Source organism: Aptenodytes patagonicus, chromosome 25 (genome assembly GCF_965638725.1).
Source record: "Aptenodytes patagonicus chromosome 25, bAptPat1.pri.cur, whole genome shotgun sequence".
In the NCBI taxonomy this organism is placed as follows: Eukaryota; Metazoa; Chordata; class Aves; order Sphenisciformes; family Spheniscidae; genus Aptenodytes; species Aptenodytes patagonicus.
In genome coordinates, this window is record NC_134973.1 from 5,240,096 (window position 1) to 5,263,317 (window position 23,222).

The 23,222-nt window shown below is 45.2% G+C and overlaps 1 protein-coding gene across 3 annotated transcripts in view; it reads right to left on the reverse strand.

The window, feature by feature from the left end:
- The window catches only part of GNG7 (G protein subunit gamma 7), an 80,569-nt gene that overhangs the window by 52,982 nt on the left and 4,365 nt on the right, over nt 1-23,222 (reverse strand). The window contains exons 2-3 of one of the 3 annotated variants that reach the window (XM_076359253.1): nt 11,801-11,879; nt 2,548-2,626 (exon numbers count right to left, since the gene is read on the reverse strand). The exons of 1 other annotated variant lie outside the window; for it this stretch is intronic. The gene's annotated coding sequence lies outside the window, so the exon portion shown is untranslated. Of the gene's footprint in view, nt 1-2,547; nt 2,627-11,687; nt 11,709-11,800; nt 11,880-23,222 lie in introns of those variants that run through there. One more of the 3 variants, XM_076359255.1, reaches the window with a different exon arrangement.

Consider the following 23,222-nt stretch of genomic DNA (forward strand, 5'->3'; position numbering starts at 1 on the left):
CTCCTCCTTGCAAAGCCTAAGCTGACTCTTCCAAGCGCTCCAGGGAGACCTGCAAGGAGTAGCGTCCCCTGTAGTGCCTCGCTCCACTGTGCTGGCTGGACCGCGCTGTTAGCTGCAGCTGCAATTAAAGCAATGGTAGCGTGACAGTCTATTTTGTTAAAATGTATACACATTATTTAATATTAAAAGGCTACAGCATAACAACAGCTTTCACATTTAAAATACTCCAAAGGCTTAGGTGGCTTAACAGAGACCTCTGCAGTTCAGACCGGCTCACTGCAGGCAGTTACTCTAAACACAGTTTCTCCCACTGATCTGCATTTTAGAAGATAAGATACCCAAAAGGCACAAAGGTGTGCGTTTAGCCACCGTTTCCACCTCCAAAAGCCTTGCTTTCTGTGTGGAAACACAGAACCACCGGCTTTGGAGTCACCTAAATCTCAACTCCTCCGAGCAACTGCAGCAGAACAGCAACCGTTTGTCATCTGTCCAGCTTTCCCTCCTGCCCCAAAGCAGCACCAGCCTGACCCGCTTCTCCCCAAAGCCCCAGCGGGGATGTCGAACGCCTCCCGAAAACAGGGAGGTTTGAAACACGCGCTCAGCCTCCTGCCCCTTCAATTCCAGCGGGTACACTAATAGAAGCAAGCAACGCTCCTTCTTTTCTTTGAAATACAGCACCCTTGATCTAAAGATAATCCATCTCTAGGACGACAGAAGTATGTGAGCAAGATACTCTATTCTCAGCTATGGGTTTGTCATCTCACCAAGCTTAAGTTCCTTTACCTTGCTGGTATTTCACACATGGGACAGGAAATATAGGATTTCACAAAAGGACTGCTGATACACGAAGGGACTTTTGAGGCTCCACGGAAAGCACTCATGCCAAGTATTACACTACGAAGATGGACCAGAGAAAGGCGACACCAACACTCGCGTACCGCAGTCCGTATCCCCCTGTGAAATTTTCAGCTACCGAGTGCTCCAAGCAGCAATAGATATCATTTCTTTAAAGCCTACTGAAAAGATTTCTAAGTATTCCGTATAAGCAGCTGCACTTAAAAGTCAGCATCTGGTGCCCAGCAGGGCAACGATGGACAAATGGGATGTAGTTAGACCCAACTGCATCACGTCATGCGTGGTGCCACAGACCTGCCATCCGTACGGCAGACAAGATTCGAGACCTCGGAAGAAAAAGATACGTGAAGACAAGGTTGTGTGAAAAACTGCAGAAACTATTTTGGAAAAGGAAGCAGTGGAAATACGCTGGTGAAATGCTGTTTCTAGGAAGTCAGAGCAGACCGAACGCCATGCTTAATCTCACCGTCATTTCCTTCAAGCACACTAAAGTTTACTTGTCCGATGCGGCCCATCTCCTTTACGCAGTGAGGTCAGTGAGGCTTACTAGAAGGTGAACTACAGCTACAGGCATCATTTCAGTTTAAATCAAATTTAAATATTGCATTTGGGGGCACACAGGGAAAGTATCAAAAAACAGACAAACCGGTCTAAAACTTTCAGAACAATGCTACTGATTTATTCTGTGCTCTGAGATCACACAAAGTTCTAGGGCAATTTAAAACAGCACAACTGATATTTAGCTTATTTCTTCCATGGAAAAGTCATGAGGCTTTAATCACCACGCTGCTTCATTAACTGGAGATTACTAATTACAGGATTTATTAGTCAGTGCTACCAGACAATGTTTTAGTGTTGATTGTTTGTATAGGGAAGATCGGAACTGACGATTTAATAATTTTAATGGAATACAAGGTAATTTGCAAGAGCTGTCCTCAGCAGCATGGACAAAAATCATTATGGTTTTGCCTTGTCGCATACTTCCAGAAAGCAACAGCTTCAGTGGGACCAATGTGAAGCCAAAGATGAGAGAAAACAGCACAGGACAAGTGAGGCATGCACCTCAAATCACCTGTTGAATCTCCTGCCTCTACCTTGACCATTCTGCTTAGAGGGCAGGGAGAAGACAGGACATTTGCAGCATCTAATATTCCAGCACAGAGCAAAAAAGCTATTATACAGAATTAAAAGGCCATCATTTGCAGTATCTCCTGTTCGTGTGCTACTGGTTAACACACACATACGTTCCAGCAAAGGCTAGATAAAAAAGGAAACTGAACTTCATCATCCAGCTACAGCAGTTAAAGCCTGCTGCTTCCCTTGGCTCCCAACAAGAACAAAGGCTCCCACACACCCCTCACGCCTTCTGACTAAGAGGGACATGTCTCCTTCGGAATCTACAGATCTTCTTCCCTAATTAAGGAGGTGGATTACTGTTACATAACGAGCAGAACGTCGCTCCATGCGGGCAGCGAGTAATCACCAGCCTTTGTCTCGGACCGGCAGGAGCACGAAGAGTCAAATCAGAAGAGCACCTCGGAATAGCTAACGTAGTTGGGCAAACACCACAGCGGTATTATCTGCTGTGGCATTTTCCCGCTGTAGCAGATAAAACTTAACCATCAATGGAAGGTAAATTCATGATGAAACGATAACTGCAAGTTTCACAAGGGTAGAGTTCTTCTTGCTCACCTTCTTACTGCAGTGGAGCAGTTTCGGCTACCGTCTCGTCGGGCGCGCTTGCTGCCGGGGATCCCAGTTATGATTCCTTCTGGAAAGGAAACGGGAATTCAGGAGATCCATCACTGATATACTAAACAGATGGTGCATTATTAATGAAGTTATAATTTGGAATAATATCTTTTACTCCATTGACTGCGACTTTATAGCAATATTTACTTCAATAATGAGTGTAATAAGGAAGGCACGGCATTCACCGCAGTTGTCTGGTTTTACCGATATCAATTTTCATACCGAAGAACTCAATGTCCCAGGTATGTTTTGAAATTAACATTGATTTGTTTGAATTTTATAGTGTTTCCAAGCACATCTTTATTTTGTTGCATACAATGGACACACATTGACAGGGAACCCATTTTCATTTGTTTTTATAAATAACACGCACAAAACAGTCACACTGTGTATTTCAGACACTGAATCTGAATGTGTGGCATCTGAAACTGGAGATAACTAGTGCTTCAACGACTGGATGAGAGTTCACTTAAATATTTTGCTCTAGATTTCACTGCAGTCTAACTACTGGACTACAGTCAACAGATGTTGAGCGTAAGTCCCCCGTGGTGGGAGAGGGAGAGGTGTTTGCACCTTTGTATTTTTGGGGGGAATGCTGTATAGCAGTGTTTTAGCAAAGAAGCCAGCAGAGTCCTCTGGCTAAACACAGACAAGCTTAGTTTTCAAGAAACAAGCACAAATAAGTGGTCTAGGAATGAGCTGGCCTTAAGAAAGCATTAAAAACACACTGAGAAAAACCAAGTCATGTTTAGCTTTCTCACATGTTGGGATGCTCCCCTGCCACACCACGTTACACGGCTCCGCAGGACGTCCTCCTTCCTGCTTACCAGTAAGACATTGCTCAACCCTCCTCCGGTCAGCCCAACTTACCACACTGGAGTCAAAGCTGTTGTGAGCGAGAGCTAGGGATTAAGTCCAAAAAAAATCTATCTGAGCTGAAATCCAACCCTGCTTGTTTTCTCCACTTACTGTCTGAACACAAACAATTTTTTTTTTAAAGGAGTAAAGCCCACGTCATTTACTCTGCACTGGGTTTTAGGCCATGGCTTGCCTTGCCTCTTTCACCTCCATCTTCCTCAGATTTCAGTAAATCAAAGGGTGAGGAATAGCCCTCTTGCCAAAACAATCATTTTAAAATCAATTTTTTTTTTTTTTTTTTTTTTTTGAGAATAGCAATTCTCACAAATACCATATTCCAAACCAGAGTGGCAAATGCCAGCTATCCACACAAATATGAAGGTGAGAGCAAGAGAAAAAGCCTTACTATGAAACAGAAGAACTTGTGTTAGGTTAGGAGACCAAGGGACCAAAAAGGAGCATGGGGTGAAAGCGTAAACACTCCAGACGGAGCAAACGGCACAAGGTTTGCAGTCGGCCTCTGAACGGCTCCGAGTCCACCGCCACTGATCCACCCCTCCTCCAGGATCAGCAAGCCACTTGCTGCTTTCTCACATTCCCCCTGCTCGAGCGAAGCTTTCCACGGCATCGTCCACACGCTCGCCTGAAGGCAGCCCCTGGACCCCGCCAAGGCTTTGGCGGGAGCAGAGCTGTGCCCGGGGAGAGCAGGTGGAGAGGAGCCTGCGCCTTCCTCCCGGCCCGAAATAGCAAATGCCAAAGCTGGGGCCTCGCTCATTGCAATCATTCCTGCTAAAGCAGCGCAGGCCTGCCTGATCCCCGTTCAGAATTCAGTAATAAACCCAAAGGGACTGAAATTCAGGGGATTTTGTCAATCAAGCGGCATGCCCTTCCCAAAATAAAGTATGGGAGACAGGCAAGGAGCACGTACAGGACTGTGGAGCTGAAAAACAAGTGCAGCAGCATCTGAAAGGTCCTGCAGGTAAGAAAGGCCACCAGGAACATGGGAAAACAAGTCCTCAGGAGCAGCGCTTTCTGGGATGCCCTTGCTCTGCCGCCAAGGAGGCATTTCCATCACAAGGAGATGCAGTTCCTGCCTCTCCCTGCAGAACAGGTTAATAAGCCTCTACGGAAAGGGGGTGCGATGAGCAGCCTGGAGGAATTTCAGCCCTCAGTAAGTCAATATGCTCTTCAGCCCTTTCCATACAGGACGGTGTGCTTTTTATAAGGGAAAGGAATGAAGATTACTTTCCCAATATCCTGCTAATTGCTGAAAAAGATGAACTTGCCCCCATAAATCACAGGCTGCGCTGAGCCAGCCTTCAGCTGCAATCCTCACTCCACCGCCTCCCAACTCTTCCAGCTATACGTGATTTCATAGCATGAAAAAATAATTACGGCTTCTAAATTGCAAACAGATTTAAATAGCAAGTAGCTTGGCCCCATGAAGTATGTGCAGTTGTTTAAGTGCCTCTGGTGCTCTGTAAGAGCTGATAAATGCCAAGCTGCTACAGGAATCAGCCACCACCTCCCAGCTGCAGGAGAGCGCACAACGCCTCATTCAAAGACAAGCCACCCAAAATCAAATCTACCTTCTGACTAAGTGAAGTCTTGAAGCTGTAACTAAAGCGAAAACCTGAAATTGACATTACACACATTCTTTATTTTTGTTTGTATTGTTCTTCCTTGAACTTTGTCAATGCACCTGTCATCCTGATTGCTCTTTCCTTTTGTTTTAAAAGCAACACAGGGATTTCTGGACTGCCTTTTTTTTTTTTTTTTTTAAATCATTCAGCATTTTAAGAGCTGTTTAGGTTTTCTGCAGGCACTACTATTTGAGGACTACTCCAGAACCACAGCAGAAGCCCCTGCAGCTGAAGGCAGTCCCTGAGCAGCTCCCATGCAGCAGGCGGGAATAACACCACCACGAGCACCACCCTCCCTGCAACACACCTACAATTTTGACAAGGACATTTACCACCTCATCACCCCAGACGGGCCATCTCTGCAGTACTGGTTTATGGCCTCTGCAAAGTCAGTTGGGCAGGAGACGTGCCTGTAGGCAGGCCCTTTGCTAGAAGGCTACCTGGCAGGCTGGAGTCAAACTCTGCAGGAGCCAGCACTGCTGCAGGAGCAGCCTCTTGCCTGGGCTCCTCCCAGCTTCCTCCTCCTCCTCCGGTTTGCAATCAGTGCCAGCTTTGCAGACACCCCGAGCTATGCCTGATGAACAACATCACCATTTCTCCTGCACAGACTTTTGAACTGGAAGTTAGTACACAAGGAACAGTTTGCAGCAGGGAAAAACCAACCCAACAACTTTCCAGATGAACACGACACCATCTTTGGCTTTCCGCAGAAACGAGCCTTTTGTTTACAGGCTTGCAGAATCTGACTCCAGGGGCTGGTCTGTTCTTGCTCAGAGAGGGAAAACAAGCCTGACCTCAGCGTGCTGGAATAAACTCTGCCCCCTCCTTCCTTCCACGCTTCTCCCAGTGCAAAGGTAAAGAACATGATATCCAGCAGCGTGACCAAGCTCGCCAAGCGACGCGTGACTGCACACACTCCTGTTTACTGACATCAAAAACAAGACTGCTAGAGCCAAGGAGGTAAACTAACTGGACGTGCTCCTGCTGCCGTTCATCAGGCTACGCCGGCCGGCACTTCCCAGCTGGCGAAAGGTCTTCAGTAAGTCAGCTGGCCCCCGGTACGTTAAGTACAGCATTCACTATTTAGCACATACCTCTCCATGCATGGACAGCCATGCTCACAGCAGACACTCCCCTATCTCCCACTTGTACCATTTCCTACACAGTCGATAAGCAGGCTGCAATTTCCTCCAGGCGGATATTGCACACCAGCACTTGCCGGCAACAAAGCCTGAACAAAGAACCTAAAAGTCATCGTGCAAGACTCGGAGTGGCTCTACCATTCTCATTAGAAACAGCTACTCGTCATGGGAATTTGTCACACCAACAGGTTTGGAAAAAAACCCTTGTCGTATTTGGACCTTCTTGACCTATGCCCTGTTTACGGTGCGGGCCAGAACCCTTTGCTCAAGCCTGCTCTGAGAACATGCAAGCGGCTAGCAATGCAAGTACCAGCGCTTTAAGAGATACCTTGAAGCGAGTGTGGGCTGCAAGGAGGGGAATTCCTTTCTGAACTAACTGGAAGCGGCAACAGTTGGTAATGCAAAGCATCTCCCAGGGCCGGAGCCTGCAGCTGCCAACGTTCCCTCAAAGTCAGGGCAAGGCTCGAAGGAAGCCAGATCATCCATTCCAGCCCACCAGAAAACCCGTGGTGCCAGGAACTCCGTGGGAGGCAGTCTCTGCAGAAGAGCCTTTCCACAAGGATCGTCCAGCTCACCGGCAGGAGGAACTTGCTATACTTCCCTCAAACACGCCAAGATCCAGCAGATCACGGAGCGGGCAGGCAGCCAATGCTATCAACTATTCCAACTGTGATTAATAAAAAGCTCTATGAAAAGATTAGAGACAGCTTAGGAATACAAGATTCAAAGACTCATCCTTCTGTAGCGAGTGACTGCTGATTGTGTTCCTAGTCCTTAGGATTTTTAAAAAGAATGCTTGAATATGTGGCAAAGTGTAAAAGTCAAAGACGCTGCATTCATACGGTAAACAAGACACCAACCCTACCTACCTCCTTTGCAAATGAAGGTCGATGTGCAATGTTCTTGACAATCTGACTTGGGGTTTTAAAGTGAGAACTAGAAAAAACTGCATTTGCACAGGCTCTAAAGACTAGCTCTAACTCCAGCCTGCAGTCTGCTCATTTTGCTATCAGAGTTCAAAGATTTTGAGCACTAAAGAACCCATGCATTTTAGAAAAAACAGAGCCAGTCAGCATGCTATTCGTGCAGAATATTTGTGCTCGACATTCCCTTTCCAGAAGGGAGCCCTGCTCCGATGACAGCAGCGAGATTCAGCCCGCTGCAGGCAGCTCAGCAGTGGGGCTGGTATGGAGCTCTGGCCTCCCTGGCCCAGTGGACGACGCGACCTCGTTCAGCACCGTTAGGTAACACGGAACAGCTCATGGAAAATGAAGCTGTCAAATAGCAAAAGGCTCCTTTTAAAGATGCCTGATGGATCCCTAATCAAGGAACTTGGGAATTCTTACATGCCGTACCACAGGGCTAAATTAAAGCATTACTGGCAGGTACTGCTGACTGACAGATAACGAACCGACACCGAGATGCATCAGCACGAGACTGTGATTCAGAGCAGTGCTGCAATTATGAGGTAACGACCTGCTGTCCAGCATGGTGCATCTTCTCACTCTGGGCAAGTAGGGCGCAGACCCACACCAGAAGTTCAGGTTCCCCCAGTGCTGACATGTTAGTGAAGTTAAAGGGAGAGAAACGCGTTACTGAAGGTGAAGTTGCTCAGATCACACTCGGAATTAAATAACCTTAAAGGGATAACCAGCACCGGGTTGAATTCTGCTACTTAGTACTTTAATAATAGGCAAAAGATCTTGGTGCAGAGGTAGACTTTGTCATGTCTCTAAAAATATATACCTATAAACAGTAAATCATTATCAAACAACTGCATCTGGACAACCAATGCAAAATATCCATGGTAAAGAGAGAGCCTGTAAAGTTTAACTTTTCCCCATTAATTCCTCCAAGGGATGAGCAGATTCTTTTTTCCTTGTCCACAGAACTCCTGCCATTTTCCAGCACACAGCCCAGGATTTTTGCTAAGTAACAGCTGCCACAGCCAGTGCACATTTGCTTTTGGAAGCAAATCGCTAATTGTGAAGTTGCTAGGAAGTCTGTTCTGGCAACTTGCTCTGGAACATTTTTTAAGTCCTAAAAAGGGAAGGCTTGGAGGAGAGGCAAGCAAACAGGGCCTTCCCTATGGCCTGCAGTGCTTCACACCTCAAAGGATCTATGCTTCAAGCTCAAAAGCTGCAGAAACCATTTGACAGGACCGGTGCTACTACACTTGTAGCTAAAGTCCCTCCAAAGGCTAAGTCTGACCAGCAGCTGCTCCTGTGAAGCTCAGCTCCTTCGGGGTCTCCGAGCAGAGCAATGGGAAGCATTGCCAGCAGCTGTGCTGCCGGAGGACAGAAAGCAGCCCGGTACCCCAGCTTCATGCACAAAGGCATCTATGCATGAGCGGTTTCACGTGGGGGAAGGTGCAACTCTAGAACACACAGCCCTGTGAAAAAAAAAAAAGGGTAATTCATAACTGAAGTTTAAGTGTGAAATGCCTTAAACACTCATCGATTTAAGGAAAAGAGCGGAGGTGAACAAGGATGGCTAGCATGGAGCAACGCAGCATGGTACACGGGCACCGTATTTACCTACCCAGCCATTCTGCAGCAAGCGGAGTGGTCTGCTGAGCAGTCTGGGGTATTCAGAAGGACAGTTACTACACAATCACGCATTCCTACTCAGGCTTTGTTTTTCCTCTGAGCAAAAGAGGAAAAAGTTTAAAATAAACCTTGCAGACAGCAGCATTCCATTTGCAAGAGTTCATTCTTTAAAGAAACGGGACAAACTAATTCCTCAGTAAATATTTGGGGTTACAACTCTGCTTAGCAGTATCTCGTTAAACACTTCAAGGTTTTAGAGAGCCAGTAATACACTCAGGACAGCAGTCCATGGAAATAACAGGACTTATTTCAGCAGTAACAGAGCTATTTTTAAAAATTTTACTTATGGGATGCCAATTTCCTGAAGCTGTTTGGAAAATTAAATTTAAAAACATACAAACACTAATGGAACAAAAATGTGCTATAGCAACAGCCTTCTTTTGCTGGGAGATACACTAGATATGTTTCTGGACTTTCCAACTTACTTTCATCCAAAAAATCACCTTTTCCTCCTTTTGAAGGACAAATTAAGAATAGCAACAAAAAAATCTGTATGTCTGCAGCAAAAAATGTTTGCTTATAGAGAAAGCTTATTCCTAAAACAAAAATCTTCCAGTTTTAGCAAATGCCTCCAGCTGTTATAAACAGATCAAACCAGTGACAATACACTTCTTTACTCTAGGGATGCTTAGGTTTAACATAATTAGATTAGCTCAATGCCTCTGCCAGGCAAATAAGCAATACAAGAAGTTCTTTTATGTCGCTGACAACCTCCTAAAAATTGGAGGAATTTTAAAATGTACACCAACTTAACAACTGCTTGAAACAGGAAGAGGAGGTGAAAGAGTATCCAGCTGAAGCAGCAAGGGAGAATTCATTACACTGTAAATACCAGAGTGAAACACAGATGGGATGCTGAGGTTTATAATTCTTAAAGTGCCATTATAAAAGTGCGCAGGCATTTGCTTTTAAATATTATGACAAGCAGCTGAACGGTGTAAAGTATAGCTGTTTTCATAGGCTGCACCAACAATTCAGGAACTGTTCCAGTAAAACAAATACTAAAGAGCAACAGGCCGTTGACTTCAAATCACTAAAAACACCACACAAAGAAAAATAAAAATGACAAACTAGCATTGCTTCCAAGCTAGCAATAAAGCACTCCCCAGGGAGGGGATCCTTCCCCCTTTCCTACCAGATGCGTAAAGTTCACCCTGTTCTGCCATTACAGAAAGCGAGAAGGGAAAGAAGAAAAATGTCTTGAGGAAGGATTTAGAAGCAAGGTTAATAGTTTTGTTTTAAATGTGGATGTTTCTCCTGGGATACATTTTTATCTCAAAGCAACTTTTGAGGTTATTTCAATGTGCTTTCATGTTATACAAGTGCCCTGTCTTCTAGGGGCTATTGAGCAATTTTATACAGTCAATTAGTAAAAAAACTAAACGCCTTAATGAACCCTGGGAAACAGGGTGCTCTCGATATGTCAGCGATTACTAGGCCAGGGCAGCATCATTTCTGCAAGATGTGAGTCACCAATAAAGGTGCCTTCACGTACCTTTAGGAACCGGGCAAAAATTGACAGGATTAAAACCTGCTTCCTAAATAACAGACAGGTGCTGTGAGAGTCCTGACTGGCAGCAGAGAACTGCTGGTTATTCACCACGCAGAGCTGAACGAAACGAAAGGGTTCACAAATGGGTCCTGAAAACAGAAGCCAAACCCAGCAGTGACAACTCATTCACAGCCCTGCTGCAGAAACAGCTTAAAAAGGGAAAAAAGCACACTGGGCTGGGGAGGGATGCGTGCTTCCATACTTCAGTAAAAATCTGCCTCTTTAGTGAACAAAGATTTGCTTTTGAGATGGAGACTGGCATAAGCATTTCCTGTTTGGAGCCCTAAGGCAAAATATTACAATATAACAAGCTCCATTAGTTTTCCTTTTTTTGTTTTTCTCCCCAGTTCCTTATGTTTTGAATTAAGTCTCCAGTTGACTCTGACTCACAGCAGAGTTCTATGCTGATCCCACGAACATCGTTCCCCTCTTGGAGGAGACACCAAGTGCAAAAAGTAGGGCAAAATGACGCAAGTGGGACAGACGGGACATTTTTTAGGAAAGTGAGGCAAGAGGAAGCGCTGCCGGACCCCTGCCACAGCCTGGGGAGAGGACCAACAGTCACATGATGATATACAGCTCCTAATACATTTGCTAATGAGTCTGCCAGTCAATTACTCACTTCAAATGGTTTCAAGGACTTACGCTCTCTCAGCGTTCTGGAGTCTAATGCTGTTTCTGAGATGACGAGCAGAGGCGGTGCATGCCTGGCAGCTGATGCTGTGCGGTCCAGCTGCCAGGGACACACTGCCCTCTCTTGGAGACTCCAAAACCAGCCCCACGGAAGGACGCTGAAGACCAACACGCTGTTGGCATCTCTTAAAAAAATCAATTTCTGCCCAAGAGGCAAGTCAGAGGCGACAAGCAACTCTGCTAACGCTCCCCTGCCTGATACATTGCTTTGAGGAAGGAAGTGTGAATGCCTTTTGGAAGAGCTGCTCTTAAGGTAGGTCAGTTTTAACTAATAACCTTGAAGGTACCTTTATGTCATCCTATCAAAACTTTAATCTTTTCACATGGAATTGTATGGCAGATAATGCATGGCACAACTGCGTCTACCCCGGAGAATATCATAACATCTAAAGAATGGCGATACGGTAACAATCATCACAGAAAAAGAATGTAATTCAGAAAAACCATTCCAACTTACAGGCAACACCTGCACGTTAGCTTTCTGTGTGACCTTGGGGCAATTTTAGACACTTAACACCCTACCTTGGTCAAACTGTCTCTAAGTGGACTCCGAGCGTGCTGCTATCCCATTCACACTACTCACCTCATAAGATATCCCTGGTTTGGGGAGTCAAGGATACAGAGATGTGGAAAATTAACTGTGAGGCAGGAGAGGTGGTCTGGATGGCTTTGTGGTGTACTGCTGCATAAACGTACCTGGTCAGAGAGCGTTCACACCACCTTCTTCAGCACAAAGGCAGATGCGCTCCCTGGCTTGAAAAAAAGGACAGCTCTCCTAAAAAAGGAAATGGAGAGAGTTTTCAGCAATTAAAACATTCCTGCGGGGAATGCCTGACTTTGATCCAACCAGCTGAAGCACCTCACACCTCTTTTTTTTTTTTTCATTTAATGAAGGCAGACATAATAGCCATATGGCTACAAAGACCCTTTTTACACTGACAGACACATTTTCTCCCTGCTTGAAACCAGGCTAGACTTGGCTATTACAGAACTATTTAAAGTCACCCAATAAGTATGAGGGGCACGTCACATGGATTCAATGATTAGCAGCTTCGCAGCTATGATGGTCGGCCAGCTTTAAGGCTGACTCCTGCCACGGAGGCAGAGCACCTGTCTGCGCTCAGTGCAATTTCATATCTGAGTCTGAAGATGGCTCCATCAGCACAAGAGATGCCATCCACTCATGCCTCCCTATGCACAAGAAAAAAATATCATTAGGCACACAAAGAATGAAGAAATATTCAGAATGCTTAGTCAGCCATCAATCACGTTATTTGTCATATGCTGACAACAATGATGCGGTGATGGCAAGGAAGCAGTCACATACATGCATTATATATTTCTAAAGATGTAAGACTGCGATGTAGAAGCTACAACAAAAGAAACTAGAGAAAAATAGCTTGAGCAGCTCATGGAAGTCAAAGAGAAAAAGAATGACAAAGACAGATTTAACTAAAAAAAGGGAAGAGGAAGGCATATCTGCAGCATTTCATTCTTTGTTCCTCCCCACAACGATCAAATTAAAAAGCCCACACACTTAAATTAAGTACAAGTTAAAGGGGAGCTGGAAATACAGTTATTCAGAATCACTATTTAGGTTAGGAAAATTGCTGCATTATATTCCTTTGTCAAGCGGCAGATAATGAAATCTGCAAAAGAAAATGCGGAATTCGGACCCATCACACAAGAACCAGAAAGAAACCGCGGAAATCTTTGGTACAGGTTTACCACGCAGAACCTAAGGAGCTCTGGCCTGGTAAACACCACCCCGCAGGGCATGAGTGACAATGACAGGACACAAAAGCAGCTGTGCAAAGATCCCAAACCCTTTCCCCCATGTCCTCATCACAGCTACAGCCATCATGCTACCCTCACACACACAGCCCAACAGGGTTTTTTTTGGTTTGTTTCTTTTCAAACACAACATGAAAAACAGAACTCGGGGAGGGCACGTGTCCAGGACCCAATTACAGAGCTGTGATTACTAATAAACCTTTCTTCGGGAACCTTCACAATGTTTAATTTGTACCTTTGAAAACACCTCTGATAAAACCCTGGCTCCACCACCGTCTGGCCAGATTTGTCATTGACTTAAGGGTAAATATCCTCGTCGCAGTTATGTTTACGTTGCATTGTGTCCAAAGCTCCAGATACGACTTGAGTATTTAATTCGTGATGACGGGCAGACACCTCAGCGTTTCCAACGGCCAGCCAACCCCTGCAAACAGAAGGCTACCAAGACCCCTCCAAGGCTTGACCCTAGATGAAACCCTCTAGCAAGGGTTTTGGAATTGGAAACACCCAATTCATGCTAGAACATTTAATGGAAGAAAGCATAAAGGGAATAGAGAATATGAACATTATTATTTTAGGTAAAGCTTTTGCAAGCTTGGGTTTCCTTTAAGGTGCGATAGAAACAATCGGGTAACTACGGCTGGTGCTGCAAGGGGCCACAGGGCAATAACAGGGCTGCTGCTGGTGCTCAGCCAGTTTTCATGGCAACAGCACTAGAACAGATGCTGCAAGCTCTGCGAGGGCAAGTAGCTGCAGAGCTTGTTTCTAGAGGGAACTGTTTAATGTCTAATCATTAACAGTAAAAAACACCCTAGATAAAAGTCAGCTAGCGATAGACTAAAGCAATGATGCATTTCAAGTCAGCAGAGTCATTACAGTCACCAGGAAGCGCGGGATGTTTGCTTGTTCCTGTTATGGCTCTACCGTGTTTCCCCTGCAGAGGGGACAGCTTCACAGGAAACAATATAAGTTAGAATTAGAAACAGTCATCTATTTGTTCTTCAAACCCCTCTCATCCAAACAGCAAGAGCATTCGCTCCAGCACGCTGAAGGCAGCAAGATCAGACGTGCACACACACATTAGGGCATTTTAAGCTGCTGCTGCCATTAAAGATGAGAAGCAGCAGCGGCAGCGTCGTGAGCTTGCTTGCCACAGGGACTGCAGAGTTACGTAGTCTGAAAGGTGCAAACTTAAAATGTGTCAACACCATTACTTGCCCGGTAAGGTTGTGAGGGCATACCACCCCCAGTGTGCACCTGTAGGACCCTATTCTGTGATAAAGCAGCAACTTGGGACTCCCGTAAGAGCCTGAGAGAGAAACGGAGGTGCATTAACCATCGTGTGGCACATCTGCCCTGTGGAAGAGATGCCAGACGTCCCGTGCTACATGCCTGGACCGGGACGGGCAGGCTCTAGGCACAGTCACGGCACGTGCACCGTGCGGCCCAGCCGTGCATCAGCGATGGTCTCCTACCTGCAGCTTCCGAGCATCATCAGCTGCTACGGCTCCAACCCGGCTGTCAGACAAACATGGGCACCGCTAAGACGACATGCAAAACGTCCAGTCCTCTTACCCTTCCAAGAAATCTGCTGCGTTAAGACACCCGCTAGACTCACTCCAGTCCAGCCCACGAGGCATCAGTATCTACCAGCCCGCGTACTGGAACAGAGAGGCATTTGTTCCCTTTCATATCAACCCTACTCTCTGGGCTAAAATCCAGAGACAACTGCCGAGAGCAAAACCCCTCAGCTGCCGAACAGGCACGAGGTTCCCAGACCCTCCTTCCACACGCCTCCGTCCAGGAGGGGTGTCCGCCTCGAGACCCCTCCTGAGAAAGCCTCCGAAGCTGCAGCTGGAAGCCAGCACAGGGGAGGTTGCTGCAGCTGGAGCCTGGTAACACGTGAAATAAAACAGAACTAAGCCAGATCATTTTAAATGGATATAAATCGTTCTTTTTCTTCACTACCAGAGGTATGTAGACTCCATGGATGAGCATGGAGAAAGCCTGCATCAGAAGCGCCATCTGCATCCTCACTAAACCTTTCCTTTTGAGTACCTTTATCGCCTCACCCCCTGCCAAAAAAAACCTGTTAAAATAGACCCAGTGTTCAAAGACAGGTTCTAAACAAATTTAACTGTAAAAAAAAAGTCTAAAAGACTCTATGAAAAAGGCAGCAGCACGTCAGCAACCATATCTGTCTTCGCTTCCTGAAGCTAAAACATGGCTCTGTCCATCACGCAATAACCCCAGGCCCTGTACCCAGCTGTAAACGTGGTGCTCTCTGCCAGGAGATGCCTCCGCAGAACCAAGCATCTCCCGCTGGCCACACAGGACTCGCTGTCTTTCCACGAACGCAAAGACAAAAGCCCACGCGACACGGCGCAGCACAGCCCCATCCCTGCCCAGCTGATCCGCAGCAGCGGACAACGAAACGGCAAGGCTTTCAACACCCAGCTTCACACTCGGAGATATTAACAAAAATTACTTAGGATTACGAGATGGCACCACAAAACAAAACGTTCATTGGTTTTTAACAGAGCTGTTTACCGTTTGTTCTTAATCTCCAGCCCCTGTATTTTATAGCAAAAGTACTCACATAACAAAGCTTTGCTGTGCTTGAGAGCATCACAGAAATAGGCCTTTTTTTAAAAAAAAAAAATATTCAGAAAGGGGTATCTGAATAATACTTTGCCCTTTTTTGGTTTCTTTTATTGAAAGCTTCTTAAGAAGCAATAGTTTGCTTCCCTACTAATCTGGCATTGAAGAAAAAAAATCTCAACTGCCTCGTTACAATCACGTTGACGCTCCTAAAAATCTGCAGAGACTTGGGAAGTTCTTGAACTCTGTTGTCCCAGAGACAGAGCATCACTACTGCTCTGCCTTTGTACCCAGCAGGAACATCACCCCCTTCACCCACAGCCACGATGCAAAGCCAGAACCGGACAGATATATAGGGTCCCTACGAGCCTGCTGAGCATGTTGCAAAGCAACTTATGCCCAGCCACTGGGATTAACGAAGATCATCTGAACCTGCGTCCCCCACGATGGACCAACTTTGGCAGGAGCTCAGAGTGAAGGGGTCCATCCACCGTGGAAACACCAAGTATGGTTCACATCATACAGAAGACGACAGCAGGAGTCCCCAGCAGCCCGAGAGCCAAGCTGACTTGTGGCAATGTAATTTCAACTCTCCTCTTCGCACGGCTGTCTTTACTCAGACCAGCTAATGGAAGTCTGATTTGCAAGAACAAACCTCGTAAGATCGGAGCAGCAACCGCTATTGGTAGAAACCTGAAAAAGCCTTCAAATGCCACAGAAAGCCCACTCCTAATGAGATCTGTTTCAGTGTCACAGAAGCCAAGAAAGCAAACTAATAATATTCATAGAAATGGATTAGAGCTGAATCTTCTGTAAACCTGGTCATGCAAAGAAACAAGGAAGTTCACATTCACGGAGAGGTATTTGCCAGCTCTTGGTGCAAACATGAAAGAGGTCATGAATTTATGAGCTCTCACTTACGAATCCATTCTTTTCTAGCACATTTATACAGCTTGCAAAACCTTGAAAAGAGCACTTGGCGACAAGTCTGCCGGCGAGCTCTCTGCTCCCTGAATTCGTTATCATGCTCATTTCCTGCGGTCTAAGGGAAATGCACGCAGGCATTAGGGACAAGTACTGGATCATGTAACAGGCTCACCTGCTCCTTAACTTTCTACTCCAACGACTAGTTCCACAACAACCCTTTAAATCAGGATGCTAATAAGGATAACGCCTGGAAGGAAGGTATAAGAATCAAGAGCAAGAGCACTGTCAACTTTCATCCTCCTCTATTTTTCTTAGACAAAATTAAACGCTGCTAGTGAAAATGGTTTTTTACTTTGATAATCTCACTTAAGTTTGGTCTACATAACAACACAGGCCCCAGGGTGAAGTGCCTAGTATTTTAAAATGAAAAAAAAAAAGTTTTAAGAATTCTACTATTTATGATTGCCCGGTGTTACCAGCACTTGGAAGAGGAAAGACTCCTGGTCGGATGCAGCCTGCAAGCAAGCTCAAGTATCAGCCAACATTAAGCAGAAGAAATACAGAAGATATGGGCAAAGGCCTCTCAAATACTGTTACAGGATTAAGTGGAAAGTGTCCAAGACCTTCCTTCCCACCCAATCGTTATATTTTCTTTTTAATCAGCATAAGGCTACAGGTTAAGCCAGCAGGTCCCTCGTTTCTTGGGTTTGAAGGAATGGGAATTTACAGTGCAATATCATTCACAGCAAGCAAGCAGCCAACAAGAGAAAGATGGAGAGAAACACAGAGCCAACACAGAGCCCTTTTGCAGTAATTAAAAAAAATACTGCATTCGATTCATTTTTACCTTGTACGCACTTAAAAAAAATTCAAGTAGCATTGGGACAACTTCTCAACAGAAGCCATCCACATTGCTCTGCCTGGCGGTCCAAAACCCGATCCACGGGCACTAGGACTCAGGTTAGCTCGATACAATCTGTCCCCGCAGGAGTTTGAACCCATAATTACAGCATATCACAGCAGTCTGCACATGGGAAATATGAAGGAGGAAGGCTTTATTTATGCAGGGGGCAACAGTTTCAAGGATAACGTGATTAAATCAAGGAAAAATGGTTAAATGCAGAAAGCTAGCAGATTCAGGAAGCTCTTAAAAGAAAAACAGCTGCACCAGAGACTCTTTAGCTTCTCAAACTACAAGAAAAACGCCTGTGCACAGGAGAACTTTGAACCTGAAATGCCTCAGGAGCACTCACCAGGATCCTCACAGTTAAAAATTCAGAAAGGCACTAAACTTTATTACCTCCAGCAGCAGCAATCCTCCTGCCAGCCTACGGGTCCCTCCCTCGGCTCAGGGTGTTAACGAATTTCCTACACCACTAGCAGTTAGCTTTGTTAAGCCTCAAACAAGATTTCCTGCCCCTCCACCAGCCTTCCCCAAGTGCTCTTCCTGGAGACATTCGCATCTTCCCCAGGCTAGCAGAACTTGCCTCCGAAAATTAGGGAGCAGCACACTTTTGAATCAGGGTGGTTTGCCTGCAGACAGATTGTATTTCACCTACAAAATAACAGCGTACACAGTTATTAGCCAAAGAACCTCTCCCAGCTGTTATTTACTGAAGAGAGTAGGAAGTGGTTACTCTCTCGAGCTACAGCTAAACCACAGCAACTTTTAATTTTTTTTCTTTTTTTTTTTTCCCCTTAATGCAGTACGAAGGGAGCGCAGTAACAGTGCACCAAAGAGATGCACACAATACATCTCCTCTGTTAGTTGACAACCCTCTTCTATTTCGGGAATGCTCATCTGCAGGTGGAATTGGATTCATGTTCCCATGACTGACAACACAACTCGCTCGACTCCGCTCCATCCTGGCCTATGGCAGCGGCTGCTATTTTGAGCACTATGCCTCTCCAGTGCTGCCGAACAATATTATTCCAAAGGTGAGAACTATTTCCAGATAACACGAGAACAGCATTTTTCACGCTTAAAAAAAAAAAAATCACAGATTTTTAAGAAGTTTTGCAAGAGGGTGAAGAACCCTCTCCAGCAAAGCCAGGGTCTACTTGCATTAACGGGCTTTTCTTATACATAACCCATGGAGTCACTGAGACTATTAAAACAAAATTAAAGTCACTGCCCTGTAGCCCACTCGCTGCCCTGCCGGAATGGGCAAAGTAGTCTTACCTGGGCTATCACAAAGATATTCTTCACCGGCAAGTAGGAAAGCATCTATTCCCTCTATCCTGACGAGAACCTTGCCTTCTGGCAACAGATTGGCAATGTAGTCCTTCAGAAGTCACGGCTACAGCCAGTCTATGCTGGAATTGTCCCCAGAAATATCCAGAAACCAGAAAGAAAAATGTGACGTAACATTAAGATTGAGTCAATAGCATACGTATTCCTAACAAAAGTGTTAATCTAGAGCATATAACTTTGTTTTTCACACGTACGCACCACAAATACTTTTCACAAACATGCACCAAAAGAGCAGGTTGGTCTTAGACTACTTCAGAAATGTAAGAGTTAACTGCTCCTTAGGAGCCTCTAGAAGTGTCAACCTAGATCCCCAGAAAGAAAAGCTGAGGGTGGGATAATGAGGCGAAGAATGTTAACCGTCTAATTAGCGATCAGAGAAAGAAGAATTTTGTGATCAGTCAGAAGCGCTGACTTCTTTAAGCTTCATGTTGACCCGTGCAAGCATTGCAGTTCAGCTAGAGACGTTCTCGGTCGCTCACCCTAAGGTCCCTAACTCAGAAAGCCTCTAATTGCTACAAGCAGCCAGCTCTGCAAGATGAAGGGCTAAGCCGGACGATCGACCAGAAGGTCTGAAGCCAGAGCAGTTCAGCTTCTTCCCTGCACCAGTTGAAAGGCTGCCCACCGCAGCTCTCGTGATCCGACTTCCATTGCAATTAGCCACAAAAGCTGTACCAGGTCAGCAATCATTTCAGCCTTCAGAAGCTCGTGTCTTCCACGATGCCTGTAATGAACAATGCCTGGACAAATTAAATTCCAGTCAAATCGTCACCAGCTGCAGCTCACATGCACACAATTTTTAAACTAACATTCTGGAGCAAGCCCTTCCTTGTCCTCCATAAGCTGAATTGCTTGTGCCCCACAGGGCTGTTAGAAAATAATTACTTCTCTAAACCCACAGGCTACTCTTCCAAAGTAGGTGTGCCCCATGACTAATATCTGGCAACCAACCAGTTCCATCTGCATTGGTATGCTGCGAGCACAGAGCTACTGCTGTCACTTGCAACAGCTCCTGTTAGATCTGTGCTAACAAATGTGAAATCCTTTTCTTCACCTCAGTGTCCTATGTTAAAAATGCTGCATATATTTCTGGTGATGTCTTTACAAAGGGTATCTGCTATTTATCATATGCACTAATAGATAAGTCTTTAAAGCAAATGCTCTAAGCTCGACAAGTTTCTACAAGGGACCATAACGCCATGTATTTGAGCGCTGACAAATGAATTTGGCATTGCACCTCTGCAGTGTAAATCAGCAGAAAACATGGGATTTTGTTGCCTTTCCCAGAAAGATATCTGCAGCAAGCCCCTTCAGAGCACAGGGTGGGACTTGCGCTTTAACACACACTGAATAGTCCGTGGACTCACCAGAACGGAATTAGAGAAACCCACCCGTTGCTCCTGCAGCTCCTCCTGGGGACACGCTTTCTATAGCTTGCTTCCCAACACAACCGGCACCAGGAAACATGAATTCATTCAAACGAGCAGGGAACGCACAGTACAGCCTGAAGCAGCTCTTTCAGATGGATACTGGAGTGCTGGGAGCCAAACTCAACTTAGTGAAACGGGCTGCAGGAGAAACTTGAGAGATAAAAAGATATCCGCGTTCACACCGCTGACTGTGCCTGAATGTCTACTGAGTATGTTTGAATCATCAGCTTGTTTCCCAAAAGACTGGCGTGCTGCACAGTCCCACCTCAGATTAAGCACGCCCGATCCAAACTGACAGCACTTACAGGTCTATGAGGGACAGACACCCGGACTCTGAAAAACAAGCGGTCCTGGAAACCATTTGTAGGCAAAGCAGCACAGGGTTTTAAATTGGAGGAGAAAGACATGACGAAAGGTTAGTTTATTTCCAAGTACTTTTACATTCCTCTGAGAGCTTTTCTCAGAGTCACATTCACCTGAAAACAATCTCCAGGTCCCATTCGTAACAAAAAAAAACAGTAAATCATTGTACTGACCAGCACCTAATCCCATCCTACCTGCAGTTATCTTCACCTGACTCAAGACAGCGACTAGAGCACAAGGTGAAGGGTCCTTTTCGTTTATGTTTCCCATGTTCCTTCTTCACCAACAAACACTCAAGAAACCAACGAAACAACCCAACAAAATTAGGCTTAGTGATTCCCTGACCACATGAAAAAACCCACAGTTTAAAGACCATCAACACTTGAATTTCCAGTCTTGCACAGTTTTGTCTCCAAACTTCATCCCATTCTTAGGCTTACAGGACACCAACCCGCTCTCAACTGCTAGACAGTATTTCTTTATTGTAGTACATTCTTCTCATCCTTCCTTGCTTTTCAAAACCGATACCTTCAAAAATCTCATATAAAGAATATGACTTACTGAATATTTACTTCCCCGTTTCTAAGCTACAGTTCCGGTACTTAAGCAGAAAGCATGCTGGTTCCAGGAGGCGTGTTCCACTTCCATTTACTAGCTTTAACTGGTGCTTTGCAAAAACTCATTTTATACCCTTCCAGATGAGCAGCACCACTTTTGTTTCACGATTTACCGGTCAGTATCTTACAAGGATGGAAGCCAATGCGTCAAGATCAACAGCGTAACCGCACATGCGATTCAACGACGGGAACGATGACAATGTTTAATCGGGATTAGCTGCAATTAAACCTGCCTGACACTAGCGTAACACAAGTTTCCCATCGGAGCCACCGCAGGCACTCACGACACTCGTGGGTTACGGGAAAAATGGTTTCCCAACATTTTGCCCAAGACACAATGAGTGTGATGCTCCTTGAAAACGATACCGGTTCCTCCTAATCCCTGGAAACGCGTTACCTGGAGCTATCCGCTCAGGCACCCAGCACCGCTGACCGCACGCGCTTCAATCCCACACCGGCCAGAAGAGGATCCACTGCTAAGATTACACTTACGGACATAACTCCAAAATTAGAAGCAAAAAGGTCATATTTCTTGGCCTTAACGAAGGATCTTTGACTAAAAGAAGAAAAAGAGCCTCTCGAGCCTTTTTCTCCTTCCAATAGAAAAGTTGCATAGTAACATTAAATTCACAACATTTGTGTTTGGGAATTGTACCATAATTCACAGCAAGTAACTGAAAAGAGAAGCCATGATACATCATGATTTATTGAGCATAAACACTGATCCTTTGCCAGAAAAAAAAAGTTACCCTTAGACTGGAGGAAATGAGAATAACCATGACTACAGCAGGAATAACCTCCTAACAGCAGTTTCCGCAGTACGTCCACAGAGAAACTCTTCTGTAGTTTCAGAACTGCAGCAGAAAAATCTGAGGACAGGCTGTAAAGGGTTAAAACACACAAAGAAACATTCAGACCTTCTGCATTTTTCTAAGAGCAGATGAGGCAGAAATGGACAAAAAGCCTTCAGGGCTCAAAAAACCCCAAACTATTCTATATATTTAAAAATAGATTTATTTTTTCTGAAGGGGCTAAGTTGGAAGAAGAAAAAAAAAAAAAAAAGGCTTTTGGTGAACATTAGCAGAATGACAATCTCACTTGCTGGCTGCTCCCCAGAGCCATGAGAGGAGGCTGTCACCTCCACGCTGCCACCTGAGCAGGACCAGGGAGGTGTCGGGAGGAGGAACATCCTTCCACCATCCCCGGGACCAGAGTCCTAACGCTGGCTTCAAGCCAGATCCGATTTTAGTACTCGTACGCTCGCGTTAGGAGAGAGATATTTTTAAAATTACTCTCACATGGTCCGTTTTCTAGCTTTTTCCCCCTCTTTCTGTAGAATGAAAATAAGACAAAGCAGGAGTTACTGAGGTTTCTCAGCTTTTACAGCTTCTTAAAAGTCCATTAAAAAAAAATACCTTTAACTGCAAATTTGGAAACGTTTTCAGTTGTACAGAACCAACGCAGCCTGGAGTACTTTAAAATTTTTTCTTGTCTGTTTGAAGGAAGGGGGAAAAACGTACAATAAATTACGAAAAAGCATAATCCTTAACTAAATTTCCTGTTTTGTGTCTCAGCACTAACAGTGTGCCTGAATTTCCTCCCCACCCCCCTTTTTTTTTTTAAAAAAAACATCACAACCAATCCCTACCCACCCATTTAACAAAAACCTCATCCAAAACTACTGGAGATTTCAGGCATGTTCGAGTTTGAAACATCAGCTGAATTCATAACTCATTCCCAGGAAAAATCCAGCTCCTACGCCCCTGAAAACGAAGATTAAACATACTTCAGCTGAAGAACGGCTCCTCTCGCACAACAGCCGCTTGCGCTGAACACCACCAGCACCAAGAATTAACTGCGGATCGCTATATTCAGCCTTTTCAAATTTGTTGTCATGACCACTTTTAGTTGGTTTTTAAATCAGTTCATGGCTTTTCAGGTAATTTGGAGGAGCAGCAGCAGGAAGGAGGAAAGCGGTCAGCACCATTGCGCAACACAAGGGACATTTTAAAGTGTTTGTCGAATTGAGGGGTTCGCTGGAGAGAAAATTTACATACGAGAAACTCGAGACTGTTGTGAGCAACTTTCACTTTCACAAATAGTACTTAAAATGAAAACATGGTTGTGTTGCACAA